The following is an 18,270-nucleotide window of genomic DNA, read 5'->3' on the forward strand; positions in this document are numbered from 1 at the left end:
TCGACTAATAGACATATATTTGGATAAAGTATTTGCTATAGTAGTTTCAATGGTGAAACTTTACTTCAAAGGTGACCAGAGGTGATAGAGCGGTTATTCTGCCACTTTAAGGACACATCGCTTGTTTTTTCGCTTTTTTCATCTCTGAGTTCCAAGTGCCATAGCTTTTAAATTTTTCCGTTGATGTAGTCATATGAGGGCATGTTTATGGCGGAGTAAGTTGTATTTTTTAATGGCACTATTTTGGGGAAGGGATAGAGAAAAACTGCATTTCCACCAAGGTAATGCCGTGGGGCCATGGCCATAAGGGGCCCATAACACTTGATTTAGATGCTTTAAAGGGAATGTGTCACAAATTAAACCTTTTTTTGTTAAGTAAGTTACTTCTATAATATTTTTTACGTTTTTTGAGTTTTTTTTTTTTTCTTCCGCATGGTGGAAAGTATTACAAATTAAATAATAATTTGACATGTTTTCCTATGTTGGCCACCAGGGGGAGCACTTCCCAGAATTACAGCAAGGTGAATAAGGCAAAGCAACCTGACTCACAGCTGCTGTAAATGTGGGAGGGAATCTCACCCCCCCCCCCTCCTACAAGCCAGGAGGAAAAGGTGTCTTCAAATTGCTAAGCTGTGTCCGGCTGCCATTTTTTGGAGTGATTGTACAAATGGCAGCTGGCAGAAGCAATAGGACACACCAAAAGGCTAAGGGTATGTTCACACGCTTACTAAACAAAGGGAAAACAGCTCCTGATTTTCAGCCATTTTTTAATCAAACTCGTGTTTTTGGCCGTGTTTTTTACGCCCGTTCTTGGAGCTGTTTTTCTATGGAGTCAATAAAAAACGGCTCCAAAAATTTCCCAAGAAGTGACATGCACTTCTTTTTGGCGGGCGCCTTTTTACGTGTCGTTTTTTGGAACCGGCTGTGTAATAAACGGAACATAACTACGTATTTACCATTGAAACCAATGGGCAGATGTTTGTAGGCGTTCTGCCTCAGATTTTTCAGCCGTTTTTCAGGACGTTTACGGCCCGAAAAACGACTGAAAACACTGCGTGTGAACATACCCTTATAATGATGAAAGTGAAGTGAATGACTTTTCAGTTGACAGGTTCACATGGTGTATATTTGACACGTTTTTTTTGCGCATTTTACGTGCCAAAAACCGCATCAAGAAACTCTTGATTACGCTTTTTTTTTACATAATTGGCAAAGTGTGCTGTTAGTACATACAACACGCTTTTTTACACACGCGTTTTTAACAAACGCGTTGTGTAAATAAAGAAATGTTGAGTCAATTCCTTTCCACACACACTCAGCTCTGCTACACACACACATACACAACTCTGCTACACACAGACACACACACAGCACTGCTACACACAGACACACACACTCAGCTCTGCTACACACAGACACACACACACACACACACACACACACAGCACTGCTACACAGAGACACACACACACATGGGGGCAGGAGTCATGAGGAGGGGGTCACGAGAGGGGGGTCTGTAAGAGAGAGAGAGGGACAGACAGAGACACATACACACCTTATCTGCAGTGTAGCCGGTCTTCATAATGGCACCTGCTATCTCCCTACAAACCAGCTTCTCTGCTGGGTGGCGCTGAACTGCGCTGTTCATTGTGTTTTATGACCTGTGCTGCCGTATTACATCTGTGTATGTTTCATTAAGAGACACATACACAGATGAAATAAAAAATGGCAGCCCCCTGTACAGTAAGAAAGTGTTAAAAAAGTGTTAATAAAAAAAAAGTAATATAAGTCAATATAATATTTTATTAAATAAAAACACAAATTAATTTAAAAAAAATAATAATCATGACACTGTCCCTTTAAAGTCCGCAAAAAAAACACAATACCACCTGGTGTTATTAAAGACTACTGGCAAAAAATATGGCCTGCTTGGCGGCACCTATCAAACTATCAAACTATGGCGTGATGAAAAAGCAAATTGGGAAACAAAATGCTAGAGAAATAATTATTGTATTGAATATGTAGATTTATACCAGAGCAGTACAGTGACTAGATCACCAAACCGATGCCTCCAAGCTCCATCTCTGCACATTTTATGGGAAAGTGTTACATTCTGCAGCAGAAAATAATTTAGTTTTAGCACCACTAATGTTCAGTACAAAGAGAAGTTCGGGGAATTTGTGTATAAAATCATCTGCTGAGCTGCAATAAACTACAAGCGGCTGTTCCCGAAGCGAAAAACAGAGGAAAATAACATTAAAAATAATAATAATAAATTTTCCAGCATCATCATTTGGAAGGGACACGGGGCTTTTCCTATCGCCGAGCGGATAGGTAATGTTTTGTTTGTTTTAAAGAAATTGTGTCCTTAGAAGTGCGACAAAATCACAGTAATCAGGAACAAGATTTCGAGAAAAATGATTATTTTGAAGAGTAGAATTGCTATTCATTTCTGTATTCAGTAATTTATCCTTATTTGTAGATTTCTAATTTCGAGGTTTTATCCCTCTATGGATTTAAGACTCGTCCATATGCTTCTCATTATCTGAACAGCTCACTGTAGGTAAAAACCAAATCAAGTCCATTATTCCATGTGAAGAACAAATGACCAGAATGGAGTTTCATGTTATTGTGGAAATATTATAAGTACTAGCTCGTTGGGAAAAAAAAAATTGTTTTCTAAAAAGTTGAAAAGGAAATAAGATGGCTGGATACAATCAGAGAAATCGAGAGCATACCATTGGAAAGCTTCAAGGCCAGAACAGAGGATGTTGTAGAGACGCTATGCAAATTGTACGAGGAGTTATAACCATGAATTATAATAAAGTAAAAAAACAAAACAAGAGAAACTCCTTACTACATATTTTTGCACGCACAATTCTTCCCCTAAATAGGATGAATTAAGGGGTTGTCCCACAATAAAATACCCTATTTTACTTTTATAACCTGTCAATCAGACAGTTCGTAAAAGTAAGTTAGGTAGGGGTCTGACCTGTGGGACCACCAGCGTTGCTGAGAACTAGGGGACCAAAATCCCCAGCCGGAGAGCAAGACATGCATGTGCCGCCCTCTTCATAGAGGTGAATGGGACTTTTGGAAACAGTCGTGTTAGGCTTTTGGTTCGTTCCAATGCTACCATTCATCTCTATGGAGTGGGACAGTGCATGCTTGTACCGTTCACCACACGAGAATGGGGAAGTAAGGCCCCTTATGTCTCTACATAATTTATTTTATGACTAAACTATTGTGTCCAATGTAATATCTAATATAATACAAATTGGGTATTAAACTAATTTATAACAACATGTAAGGTACCGCATAATATAACTTGGTGTTCCCACTTGTACGTGTTTTTTGATGCATAAAATTTATCCCAAACACAACATGCGTTTTAACTGTATTTTTTTTCCAGAAACAGCGCCACACTTCTTCGTGTGCGATTTTAAATATTGCAGCAGAACCCCATTCTCTTGAATGGAGATGAGTACAATACCAGACTTAGCTCGTGGACAAGAGTGGCGCTGTTTCTAATAGAAAAAAAAGCGGACATGTTTTTCTAGTTTTGGACACTCCAGTTAAGAACGTTGCATAATATGTTTTACTCACAGTATCTGACATTTTTCTAGTTTTGATTTAAAAGAGGCTCTGTCACCACATTATAAGTGCCCTATCTTCTACATAATATGATCGGCGCTGTGACGTAGATTACAGCAGTGTTTTTTTATTTAGAAAAACTATCATTTTTGACGGAGTTATGACCTATATTAGCTTTATGCTAATGATTTCTTAATGGACAACTGGGCATGTTTTACTTTTTGACCAAGTGGGCGTTGTGGAGAGAAGTGTATGACGCTGACCAATCAGTGACCAATCAGCGTCATACACTTCTCCCCATTCATTTACATAGCACATAGTAATCTTACTAGATCACTATGTGCAGCCAAATACACACACACTAACGTTACTGAAGTGTCCTGAGAGTTAATAGACATCACTGCCAGCCAGGACGTGATGTGTATTCAGAATCCTGACATTTCACTAACGTTTGTGTGAGATTTACAGCAAGGCAAGCGTAATCTCGCGAGATTACGCTGTAAACTGTCATTTAAAACGAGATTACGCTATTCACACGTGGCAGATTTGTTGTAGAAATATCTGCGACTGTCCTACTCATCTATGATGCTTGCAAATATCCATGCCTAAATCCTCATTGAATTCTCAACATGTGAACATGGCCATACAGTGCCAACAAATATAAGATGTGCACTAGTTTCGATGACCCCAGAGTATTGCTGTTCTGTACACTGGGGAAGTTCAGTTGGTAATGCCATTGAGAAATTTAACAGAAAAGGAAAATTGTAAAGAATAGTTCATGCTATAAGACTTTAAAAACTCAATTCGTTCTTGGGATCAGAGGAAATAGAATTTGAAGATCTGCATACAGTATTACTACGGAGTCTTTTTTTAACTTTTAAACCATCTGCTACAAGTGAAAGAAGTGCCAGACACCCCCACAGAAGCCGGCTTTTGTTCCTACATATAGATCACAGTTTCCACCAAATGCTGCGGCCTGATAACACGCAGCAGGTTTATTATGATCTCTGCTGTGTCCGTGCTTTACATAGTAATCGTGTGATATCCTAAGCATTGTCCTCAAGAAGTATTAGAAATTAGATTTAAACACACAAATCACTCAATCCTTCCACACTGCAGGGGCTTTTAACAATTTTCCAAGCATGTTAAATACCACAGGTCCTGCACTGATAATCTTTGCAGAATTCATTTTCAGTCATGGCACTATTCCAGTCTACCCCAAAATGACTGTTAATTGAAACATTCATCATTTTTACACTGGCAAGCCTGCTGCTTAGACAATGTGTAAGGATTTTTTTCAATTTACAATAGAGCGCCCACCTTCGCTGTGTATTGACTTTTTTTTTTTTTGCACTCAGTACTCGGACTAAAATGGTTGTAAAAATATAATTTTACAATTTGACCCCTATGGACCCACTTGACTTTAGGGCAGCAATCAGGGCAGGGTTCAACTTTCCAAGATACACCCCAGGGCGATTCTGCCTCATTACTCTAATCTTAGGATTTGGTGTGGAGGGGCAGAATTAGAATTGGGGTTAGTATATGAAAGTTGCACCACATACCAGTTGCAGCCTGTGTTGCAAAACCTAAATTGGTCCCCCTGTTTGTTGAGAATTAACATCATAATCTATTGCCATGTTGGTTAAAAAATGGAAAGCAGTATGGAGAGTAAAGCTGATGTGTATAGGAGGCTTGCAATCAGATATATGTGTCGTGGAAATAAATGGCTCATAATATATTAGACTGAAATTTATACGAGTCCAAACAGACTCTCAGGCCAGGCCCCATTAGTCAGTATCCTAATTAGGATATTTCACCGATATATATCGAGAGAGGAGAAGAAAACACACAGACGCTGCTGATATGCTCAAAATACTCCTCTGAAGGTTTATTTTCCAAGCTCAAACTGTAAGACTGAAATTCAGAAGGGGTGTAGGCTTAAGGTTAACCAATCAGAGACAATGTGACAATATTTGTTATTCAGTACAAAGCGGACCATAACGTACATCCCAGATACATCATTATAATTCTTCACACATTAGATTTGCAGGTGCCTTATCTCTCTTGGACAGAATGTTCCCGTGGAGATGGGGGGACCTTCCCTCACGCATACTTGCCACCCTCCCATCTCACTCTGTTCCTTCTCTGCAAACTTCGTATCGGAACCAAGATCAAAGATAAAACATACAAAATCAACATTACTTGTATTAAAGGAACAATGACTTTCCTATTCACTACAAAAGAACCAAGAAGGGAACTCCAGACAAGATGGCTGCTGCACGAAACTAAATCATTTAAACATTATTATAATCACTTTCACATAATACATATCTTAGTAATTCGGCCTTCTGCTTGATAATTCACAATGTCATTTCATAAAGAGAATATAAGAAAATAAACCATCCTTCACAAGCCCCCCTTTTTCTCATATTAAATTACAGAAATTATATAAAACTCAAAAAATATATCAATAGGGCCACAACTAATATGATGCCATCACCAATGTCCGGTTTGGGTATGAGGTCCCACCAGTGTATTGACAAGTCCTGTACATCATCGTCCTCTTCTTCTCCTGTCTTCTGATTAAAACACTTGATACTGCTGACGGATTCACTCAGGTCTTTGGTGTTTACTTTGAACTTTGCTGATGTCATCAGGACTTGGTTTGGTCCTTCTCATCTGTCCGACACCGTCTCTTTTAGTTTACGTCACCAGGCTGTACGTAGCACCTCATGCTGTGAGCCTGGGGTGAGATCCCACGTAGGCGGATTAGTGGAGTTTTATTGTGACTACCACAAACCCTCCGCATCTGTCCTCTTCCTCCGGTAAGTTACTTGTCTGGGCGGCTGCTTGGAATTGTGACACTGCCGTCAGTTCATGACAAACGCGTTGTATTGGCCCCGGCTGCGCCTGCCGCATCTCAGTGATGGAGTTCATCGTATTAAAAGTCTTTTAGTTCATATTTACTGGCACTTGCCGGGGACCCCCAACCCTTGTCAATTGTTAAAATAAATGCTAATCTGGTGATAACATCTACGTAATATAAAAGTTGTTCAAGTAAATACAATAACAATGTCAGGCCCTTAAACTAAATCAAACAAACACCTTTATATAAGAAAAACTTCTCTGTTCCAATGGACATGGCACCTAGAAAATGTGTGATTACTGGATACATTTAATTTGCACTTGGTGTCACACTTTCCAGCAGGATTTGTACCTGGATCTGAGCTGATTGCCTGGAACATCTTCTACCCACAGAAATATACACAGATTCCACATGTTTATCTGACAAATGTCGCAAACCAATTTGTCTTACTCTAATTTGTATTGCATGGGAAGGCCTCTCAAGGTCTGTTCTCTAGGTAGGAGGCTGGTATGATAAGGTTGGCACCGGTCTGCCAAGACTGCTCCGTAGGCAAATCAAACAGCTCTAACAGAATTTAGCAGCATCAGCTGTAAAGCCTGGGACATACCAATTAGATCTTACCAAATCGATCCTTGCAGTCTTGGGGCATATGTGAGGTCATACACCATCAATACAAGCGCTATCAAGAGTGCCTTGGGTGTCACCTTCCCTTATCCGTCCACATTCTGTTAGAATCTGGTTCTCACGCCTTCTGCTCCCAGTTGGACTCTTCCTGTGGAGAACAAGCTTTTTCATTGTATAAACATTAATTGATCTTAACCCCTTAACGACCAAGGACGAAAATGAACGTCATGGTCGGCTGCTAGTTCCCGCACCATGACGTTCATTTTCGTCCGCATTTCAAACTGTCACTCTGTGTAAACACAGAGTGACAGACCCGCGCCGACAGCTGTCCTAGACAGCTGAGACATCAGCCTCGCCGGACAGCGGACCATCGCCGCTGATTTCGGCAATTAACCCCTTAAGTGCGGCGACGGATTGCCGTCGCCGCATTTAAGTGGTTTGAAGCACATCAGCAGCCCCCACGAAGTGATCGTGGGGGCTACCGATGCTTGTCACGGCAATCAGAGGTCAGATAATGACCTCCGGGTTGCCATGCACGGAAGCCTCGGAGGAACAGCCTCCGGCCGTTCCTCCTCTGCTTCCTGTCAGTGTGACAGTCACGTCACAATGACAGTTGGAGTACATTACACTACGTGTGTAGTGTAATGTACTCTAGCAGCGATCAAAGCTGCAAGACTAAGTGTCCCCTAGTGGGACAAGTTAAAAAAGTAAAAAAAAGTAATAAAAATGTTTTAAAAAAAGTGTAAAAATAAAAGTTATAAGTTCTATAAACACTAAATGCTTTTTTTCCTATAATAAGACTTTTATTATAGAAAAAAAATGAACACGTTAAAAAAGTACACATATCTGGTATCACCGCGTTCGTAACGACCCCAACTATAAAACTGTAATGTTATTTTTCCCGCACGATGAACACCCCAAAAAAAATCAATAAAAAACTACGACAGAATCAATTTTTTTGGTCACCACCCCTCCCAAAATAAAAAATAAAAAGTGATAAAAAAGTCGCATGTACCCGAAAATAGTACCAATAAAAACTTCTATCCATCCCGCAAAAAACAAGCCCTTACACAGCTTTTTTGACTAAAAAATTAAAAAATTATGGCTCTCAGAATATGGTGTCACAGAAATTTTTTATTTTATAAATAAGTCATTTTATTGCGCAAACGCTAAAAAAAAGGACCAAACCTATATACATATGGTATCGCCGTAATCGTACCAATCCGTAGAATAAAGTAAAAATGTCATTTATAGCGTACGGTGAGCGCCGCAAAAAAAAAAACCTAAAAAACGGTGTCAGAATTCCTGTTTTTTGCTCAGGATTGCAAAAAAACGGAATAAAAAGTGATCAAAAAAAAAATCGCATGTACCCCAAAATGGTACCAATGAAAACTACAGATTGTCCCGCAACAAATAAGCCTTCACACCACTCTATTGATGGAAAAATAAAAAAGTTATGGCTCTTGGAAAGCGGGGAGTGAAAATCAAAAATATGACAGCAAAAAATGGATCAGTCCTGAAAGGGTTAATTCATTTCTAATGAAAAAACGTATGACCCCATGTGGGGTATTTCCGTACTCGGGAGAAATTGCTTTATAAAAAATGGTTGTTTTTTTCCTCCTTTATCCCTTGTGAAAATGAGAAAATGCAACATTTTAGTGGAAAAAATGTTGATATTAATTTTCGCGCCCTAATTCTAATAAACTCTGCAAAAGACCCGTGGGGTGTAAATGCTCACTATACCCCTAGAAAAATTCCTTGAAGGTTTTTCCAAAATGGGGTCACTTTTGGTGGGTTTCCACTGTTTTGGTCCCTCCAGTGCATTGCAAATGCGACATGGCACCGAAAACCATTCCAGCAAAATCATAAATCCAAATGGCTCTCCTTCCCTTCTGAGCCCTGCTGTGGGTCCAAACAGCAGTTTATTACTACATATAGGGTATTGTCGTAATCGGGAGACATTGCTTTACAAATGTTGGGGTGCCTTTTCTTCGTTATTCCTTGTAAATAATAAAATTTCTATGTTGTTTCAGAAAAAAAGTACATTTTAATTCTTACAGACTAATTTCAATATATTTAGCGAAAAACCTGTGTGGTCAAAATGCTAACTATACCCCTAGATAAATACCTTAAGGGGTCTAGTTTTCGAAATGGGGTCGTTTATGGGGAGTTTCTATCATTCTGACAGCTCAAAGCTTCTCCAAATGTACATTGGGGCCTAAAACATTTTCAAGCAAAATATGAGTCCTGAAAGCCTCCGGGTGTTCCCTTCCTTTGGGGCCCTGCCGTGTGTCCAAACAACGCATTAGGGCCACAATGTGGGTATTTTTGAAAACAGGAGAAAGAGGGTGATAGATTTTGGGGTGTGTTTCTTCATTTTCATGGTCGCTTTACAAAGAAATCGGTCTTCAAACAAATACTTTTATGAAAAAAGTGAAATTATTATTTTTTTCACCTGATATGCATTAAATTTAGCAAAGAACTGTGGGGTCAAAATAATTACTATACCCCTAAATAAATACCTTATGGGGTCTAGTTTTCGAAATGGGGTCGTTTATGGGGAGTTTCTATCGTTCTGGCAGCTCAAAGCCTCTCCAAATGTACAGTGGGGCCTAAAACATTTTCAAGCAAAATATGAGTCCTGAAAGCCTCCGGGTGCTCCCTTCCTTTTGGGTCCTGCCGTGTGTCCAGGCAGCGCATTAGGGCCACAATGTTGGTATTTTTGAAAACAGGAGAAACAGGGTGATAGATTTTGTGGTGTGTTTCTTCATTCTCATGGTCGCTTTACAAAGAAATTGGTCTTCAAACTGATACTTTTATGAAAAAAAGTGAATTTTTTTTTTTTCACCTGCTATGTATTAAATTTAGCATAAAACTGTGTGGTCAAAATACTTACTATACCCCTAGGTAAATACCTTAAGGGGTCTAGTTTTCTAAATGGGGTCATTTGTGGGAGTTTCCATCACTCTGAGACCTATGAGCCTCTGAAAACCTGGCTTGGTGCAGGAAAACAAAATGTACTTCAAAATTTATAAAATTATTATTTAATTTGTAAGTCCTCTAAATTGCTGAAAATTGCTGCCAAAATGGAGTAAAGAGATAGAAATATATATTTAATTAAAAAAATTGTACAGTATGTGTGTACATATGTGACATATTGCAGTTAAAAATAGGGGAAAATGGTAATTTTTACTAAATTTCTTCCATTTTTCTATTTTTTAATTAATTTCCGCAAATCGTATCAGTCTACTTTTACCACTAAAATAAAGTACAACATGTGACGAAAAAACAATGTCAGAATTACTTGGATATTCAAAACTTTCACAGAGTTATTCTCTGATAAAGTCAGACATACCAGATTTGACAAATCTGGCTTGGTCATTAAGGTACAAACATGCCCGGTCATTAAGGGGTTAATCAAAAAATTAATTTGAAGAAAAACATTAACAAATAACATCTTTACATCAAACGTTCACGTTGAGCAATAACTAGAAGTGATACATGCAAACTCATTTTTCTTCTTTATATATATATACACACAAACACTGCATAGAATTTTCCTTTCACAATAACAACAAAAAAAAAACAAATAAATAAAAATGTTTTCAAATGGGAATATTCCACTTCTGTACCTTTTATCTGACGCATGCCTCCAATAGTCCAATGCTAAGGCTGATCCAGAACTTTACATAAAACTTAACCTCAGTATTTAATATTCCCACAACACTTCTTGAATATCGTTATTAAACAAACTAACTTTGGGACAACATCTGGAGAATTGCTGACATCTTATCATTGTACAAACATCAGTTCAATACTTGAGATAAAAACTATTCCCCTGAAGATACCGGCCGGGCTTCAGGCCCCCCTGAGAACAGATCTACACACACGAGCACTTTGTCATACACTTCTACCTCGGGTAGTTGTATGTTCTGCAGTCGCTGGGATGGGTAATCTGGCCGGGCTGCACTTTTCACAGGTACCTTTGCTGTTTTACCTATGTCATGCCGTGCGCACATCATGCCGGCTGCTACAAACCTAGTGGTGGCATTATTGTATCCAGGGACAAGCCAATTTACTGACACCTGGCTGCACATACTCTTGTCAGTTTTGTCTTCTCTTGCTCTCTCAATTGGCTTACCCGATGATCCAATAAAATTCCTACTACCAATGGGCCCATAATTGTGGGCGATGCCAAAAGCGTACCTAGAGTCAGTGTAAATGTCGGCTGTCTTACCTTCTGCCAGGTTACAGCCTCAGCGAGCACCTCCAGCTCTGCTCCTTGAAATGAACAAGAAGGTGAGAGTGGTTTCTGGATGATTTACCTGGTTCCTTGTATCCTGTCTTATACATACTGTATGATAAAATATCTCTTCATTACAAATTTACATTGGAAACCCATGTCACATATAGATAGAACATTTCAAAAGGGTGGAGTTTTATTGTTCCACATTCATCTGATAATCCTGAACACTTGTAAATCCCACCAGGTCCCGTAAATACCTGATTAATACAAAAACAAACAAACAAAATATGTTACTGAAATCTGGCATAAAATAAACAATCTTCAGACAATTTTTTTGTTTTGCCTTCTCCCCCATCTAAATCTGTAAAGACTCATGTGTGGGTGACGTCACCTCGACCTCCTGTGTAAATTTGCTGGAGGGGGATGGTCTTTTACACAATACCTCATATTGGATGCAACCTACAGCACAGCATACCCAGTGCCATATCCACCATTCTGGAAAGATCTGGAACCATCTACACAGAAATACCTCAAAATGTAGGTTACTGTCATACACATTTAATCTGGATTACTCATTGGGGTCTCATACACATTTTGTAGATCTCCTAGAACCAAATTCATTAATTCATAACAAAATAAAACACAAATCAAAACTACCTGATCAGTCCCTTCACCATTTCCTCCTATTTGGACTCTGCGAAAGTAATGTAGCAGGGTTCAAAACTGCAGGTCAACATAATAAGGGCAGGCACTCTATCTGGGTGGCACTAATTTAACCCCCTGTAATACACAACAGTCTGGAGCAAAAATGACTTTCTCCTGACAAAAATACATTTTATCTTTAAAATGACTTGCAACCATTTACCTGTAAAACATCTCACATTTTCAAAAATAACGTTTAGGCAGCACCATAGCACGTGCCTCATATGTGAAAACAAAAACAAAACAATTGTAATTAGTTATTCAATAACACAGAAAATAATAGACCCCCAGACGTAGGCTTCCGGGCCGAAACGCGCGTCGGGGTGGACGCCAGCCACTCACACTCTGTCATGGGTAAGAGATATGTGCACATTATGCACAGTTCATTAGGATCTATATTTATATATTTAGTTCCTGTTATTTGATGCACTTTTCTTTGGAACTGTGATGTACTACTGCCCTAGATATACTGGGTAGACTCATTACCAATGTATATATACCTTTGATGCATTTGTCTCCCAGTACCTCTTAGTGACCCATGTTTGGCTATTTGAATACCATCATTACTGTTACTCTACACTGGTGTACTCAGCCTGTTCGCACAGTGCTGTGCTGTGTGACATGTGTTCTGGTTGTCCATTTTTTCTTGTGGTTTACATCTCTACAAATTTTATACATGTGTTTATTTTAATTTATTCAATAAACTTTCATATCTTTTAACTCATTTTTCGTGTGTCAGACTCCTAGTTATAGGTTTTGTTATATATTCAGCGGGTCCACCGTTACCGCCATGCTTATTTTGGGCCTGAGGCTCAGTTTCCGACAGTGCCCGCACATTCTTGTGATGGGCCATCTACCATGAACTTTCTAGGGAACTGTTTGGTGACCTCCATTTAGGTATAGTACAGAAAATAATATATCTGGTAATATTAATTACTGCAAACCAATAAACTATACACAAGAATAGGGAACAGTGGGGGCACATACATTTTCAAGACCCCGTGTCTCACAATATCTGTATTTTAATTCATTTGAATTATCAAAATATTCCAACATTAAATCTTATCACATCATAACACATAAATATGCAACGTAACTTTTATCTTTTTACAAACAGATCCAGCGGTCTGTAATATTTTTCTCACTTGGTGTAGTTACAGACGACAGCGCGTGCGCAAAGATAAGACACATTCCATTAAAGAGTGGAACTGATTTTAACCCCATACACAAAACACTAAAAAGTTTAGACATTACTGCTGTTAAAGATAAGAACATACAATATAGATCTGCTTTATTGTGGCCACTAGTTTCAAACTTCAGACATGTTACATTACACACATCACACATCACACAGATGTCACATCACACCTGTTCACATTACACCCCCCCCCCCCCCCCCCCCCCGTTCTGACCCACATTAGTCACTGCAATATACCCGGCTGCTCCGTTTTCTTCACTCTTCCAATGAAAATTTACACCTGTATTTAAATTGTTCTTTCTCACATCATCTTACTTGTAACCACCTTTAATCACCTACTTTGTCCTTTTAACTTCTCAACTTTCCACAAACCATTCTATTTATCACATGCAAACATCCATCTTACCGCTGCCAGCCTCTTCAACAATTTTTTTACAGTGTGTTATTTTGCCTTCACATACTTTACAATTAAAGCCCCAGCTCCTTTTGCTCATTCTACTATAATGATGGCCGGGACCCGTGCCCCAAAGCATTTTTGTCTCACTTCCTCCTGACCCCATGGTCGGAGAGCAGTAGGGTGATTTCCGGTAAATCCCCCACCTCCAGGCAAACTGGCCACGTTTGCCGACAGATATCTCAGACCAGTCTATCTCCTAGACTGTCTTACCAATACGATATCAGAAGTCGTTCCTCCAGACATTCTAGCAGTAGGATCCCCTTCCCTCTGATCCCTCACTGTATTGAACATCAAGAACAGACAAAATGCTGCCAATCAACAATTACAAGAGCAAATTCTTCAACACAATCGACATTCATGAACCTTCATTGATTCAAGCAGGAGTTGGTCACATTCATTTATGCAGAATACTTGCTGCCGGGGTGTGTCTTTCGGTTCATACAGCCTGTGATGTAGCATATATATCCCAAACTCTTTCCTCTAGCACTTTGCAATGATTTCACATGCAAATTATATTTGGTAACATATATGTTATCCTCCCCGCTCAGCCGTTCACTCTGTGGGTTGTAGTTTAGGGGGCTGTTATGTATGTTGGTGATGATTTCTTTAGGGGCTCTGGGTCAGAGCCAATACCAATGTCCTTCACTGTAATTACTACTACGACACGGGTGGCACCTGGGGTAAGTGTCAAGGTTATTCATTGAATACAGGATGTTATATTACAACGGTATTCAATCCAGCGGTCTGATGTTATACTACTACAGACTTAATTACTTGGATGTTATTTTACATCAAAGTGTATATCCTGGATTATCACATGTGCTAGAAATCAGTCTGTATTGATTCCCACCTTATGCCAGTCTGGCAATGCCTACAACTGGTTTAAGGACCCTTAACATATAAATGATTTTCTAATACAGTATTCAAAGTTTTCCCTGTTTCACTGGATTCTCCATTATCAGGACTTAACCATTGAAGACCCTGTGGTACTACAGGATATTACTCACAACTATCCAACTTTTCTCTCACATACAGACAGTCAGTACCTCCCAACTATAATCCCAGACAAACAGGTAACAGAACAACTATTAATCCCCAACAATTTTACACAACTAAATAACAAATGACACTACAACAGAGCAGCAAGCAAGTTTTTTTCCTCACAGTCCAGACTACAATCCTTTCATTTCAAATACTTCACATGTGAGTTACGACTTCTCTCCGCCATGCGCTACGTCACTGCATTTCAAAGGGGGGGGGGGAGTCTTACACTTCTCACAATTTTTCTGGTTAACAATGTAATTGCTGGCAAAAATTCTCTCATGTCTTTCATATCAACAGTTTAAGATCACGTATACACCTACAATCCTTCATCACACAAAAAGCTTCAACATACCTTTTTGGATCCATCTTTCAACCCACTGCTGAATAAGGGGGCCCCGTCCAGAAGATGTGACGTCATGACAGCTAGATTCCAAGGCTTACGCAATACATGTGTGAATGGTGTAAGAATAAGCTTCTTACCTACTGCAGTTTTTTTGTAATTCACAGATGCAAAGCCAGACCTCTCCAGTGACAGCTTATCAGACGTGCAATCTCCCAGGTTTTATCGGCACCATTACTGTCGTGGAAATCAATGGCTCAAAATATATTAGACTGAAATTTATACGAGTCCAAACAGACTCTCAGGCCAGGCCCCATGGTAGCACAAACCCCACAATACTCAATCAAACTGAAATAAAACATGACAACAGTTTCTTTGGATAAAAATGGCCACGGTGTTTATTAAGGGTAACCTAAGATAAAATAATTCGAAGAGAATAACCATAAATAATCGAATAAATAATAAAATATAAATATTTTGACCAATAAAAACCAAGTCCGCCCAGCATTAGCTGGGTGACAAACCCCACAAGCCATGACATTACCAAGACATGGCCCCCCCAAAACACTGCAGCCATTCTTCAATTAAATTCTGCAGGCCCAAATTGAAAATGTCGATACCCACATCAGAAAGATGTATACAATCATTTCTGAATAGCCCGTCTGTGAGGTCTTCAAGGTCACTGTGTCTATAAGAAAGACCACCGAGGACCGACATGTATTTAGACATGGCTCTATTAATCCTTTTACAGATTCGATTCAAAAACTTATAATTTCCAGAGGACCATAGCAGTCTTGGAATAATCTCTGAAATGGAAATAGTAGCGTCAGGGAAAAAACATTTTATCAAGGCTATATCCCTTCTCATTTCCCAAAGTAAGTCCAAAGTCTTTTCTTTACCTAGGTCATTACCTCCAGCATGGATGATAATTAAATTCGGATCCGGCCAATAAGAACTCAGTGATTTAACTAAAGAAAACACGTTTTTCCATTGCAAACCCCTTACCCCATGCCAAAAAACAGAAAAAACTAGCGGATCCATAGACAAATTTTCTGTATAGGACCTTCTCGCGGCTCTCTTCTGTGCCCAAAATATAAAAGAGTGGCCAAGGATCCAAACAACCAAATGCTTACCTGTGGATATATAATTACACTACTAACAAGTCTGGTCGAACATAAAGTTTAAATCTATTAGACTCCCACCTACCAATTCTTTTTATAATCCCTTCATCAATTCCTAACCGCGCAGCTTCCGTAGCTGCACCTATTCTAAATGAATGGGAGGATATTTTTAAATGCTCCAACTTCAGGGACTTCAAACATTTCTTCAAAACAGAGTTAAACTGAAATCTGGACAGCTGATCTCCATTCTGATGAATCAGGAAAGCAACCCCAAGATTCGGCCTGATTGACAACCAATGTTTAACATTAGAAACTGGGCAAAGAACAGAACCAGAAAACTGATTAATTCTAACCAAACGACCTTTTCCTAATTGATCTGTCTTAGATTTTTTTAACAATAACAAAACATGGTCAACTTTGCAACTAACATCCTGAAATGAAAGGCCCGGGACTGAAACTTTACTCTCTGCCACCAGTTCGCTTATTCTCAAGGCTGCAAAGAACATTAACACAAATGCTGTTCTAAACAAACACACTTCAAAATTATTAAAACAAACTAAATGTAACACATTGAATAATTTTAACAACAAATCTAATGAAATAGGCCTTCTTCTTCTTTCCACAACCTGAGCTGACCTATGGTAACCTTTCAAAAGCTGCTTAACTGGGAAGAGCGAAGAAATAGCCGGACAACTGTTTAATTTAAGAAAGAAAGAGATGCCTGCCAGAGACTTAGAAATGGAGGCAAATGACAGCCTCCTACTAATCAGGCTACATACAAATTTTAAAACTAGACCTACCTCATTATGAAAGAAATTACAGTTCTCATTAACACAGAAATTAACCCACTCCTTCCAAGCAGCTGAATAATCAGCCCATGTTCTTGGTGCCAAGGATCTCTGAATATTAACATAGATTAGTCCCAAATCAGATTCCATAAATGAGGAGGACACGGAATTCCACAAAGCTCCGCTTCTGGCGCCATCGTTCTGAACCTCCGCCACTGACAACGAGATAATGAATCTGCTATATCATTCTTTTTTCCTTCTATATAGCTAGCTTTCAACCAGATGTTCAACTTCAGACAACATAAAGTTAAATGTCTTAATATCTTAACTACTAATTCACATTTTGAAGATAATGTGTTAATTGCAAACACCACACCTTTGTTATCCGTAAACAATAAAATTCTCCTATTCTTAAAATAATGACCCCATACAACTATGGCTACCAAAACCGGAAATAATTCCAATAAGACAATATTTGAAGTAACCTTGATTACACGCCAAGCACTGGGCCATAACTCAGCCGACCATTGACCATTAAAGAATGCCCCGTAGCCCATACTACCGGCTGCATCCGTAAATAAAGACAAAGAGTCAGAATCCTCAAAATTAAACTGCCAGCAACTGTGTCCATTAAATTTAGATAAAAATTCTAGCCATACAGCTAAATCTTCTTTTAGCTGAACCGTTAACCTAATATGGGACCTAGGTGATTAAAGACCCCTTGTTGAAAAATACAGTCGCTTTGAAAAAACTCTTCCCATAGGAATAACTCTAGAGGCAAAGTTCAACAAACCTAACAGTGACTGCATATCACGTAATGAACATTTCTTCCTAGCTAACATACTGACTAAAGAAACCTTTAACTTTAAAAAATTTTCCTCTGGTAAACTAAATTCCATTCTCTCAGAATCTATTCTAATACCTAAAAATTCTAATGACCTACATGGAAGCACAGTCTTCTCTTCAGCTAACGGAACACCAAAAAATTTCATAAACTCGACAAATTTTAACAATAAGGAATAACATAACTCAGAACTAGCATCACCTATAAACAGAAAGTCATCAAGATAGTGCAGAACACCTCCATCCGGAATTTGTTTCTGCACTACCCAATGTAAAAAGGATGAAAATGCCTCAAAATAGAAACAAGATAAAGAAAAACCCATTGGTTAACATTTGTCATAAAAATTATTACCTTCAAATTGAAAACCTAGAGAGTTGAAACCTGCAGGGTTAACTGGTAGTAAACGGAAAGCTGATTTGATATCAGCTTTTGCTAAAAAAGCATTT

The 18,270-nt window shown here is 38.9% G+C and overlaps 1 protein-coding gene across 1 annotated transcript in view; it reads left to right on the top strand.

The window, feature by feature from the left end:
* Positions 1-18,270, top strand: part of LRRC75A (leucine rich repeat containing 75A) — a 261,263-nt gene that overhangs the window by 79,780 nt on the left and 163,213 nt on the right. The gene's annotated exons all lie outside the window — the stretch shown is intronic.

The sequence above is a fragment of the Rhinoderma darwinii genome, chromosome 2, assembly GCF_050947455.1.
Source record: "Rhinoderma darwinii isolate aRhiDar2 chromosome 2, aRhiDar2.hap1, whole genome shotgun sequence".
Taxonomy (NCBI): Eukaryota; Metazoa; Chordata; class Amphibia; order Anura; family Rhinodermatidae; genus Rhinoderma; species Rhinoderma darwinii.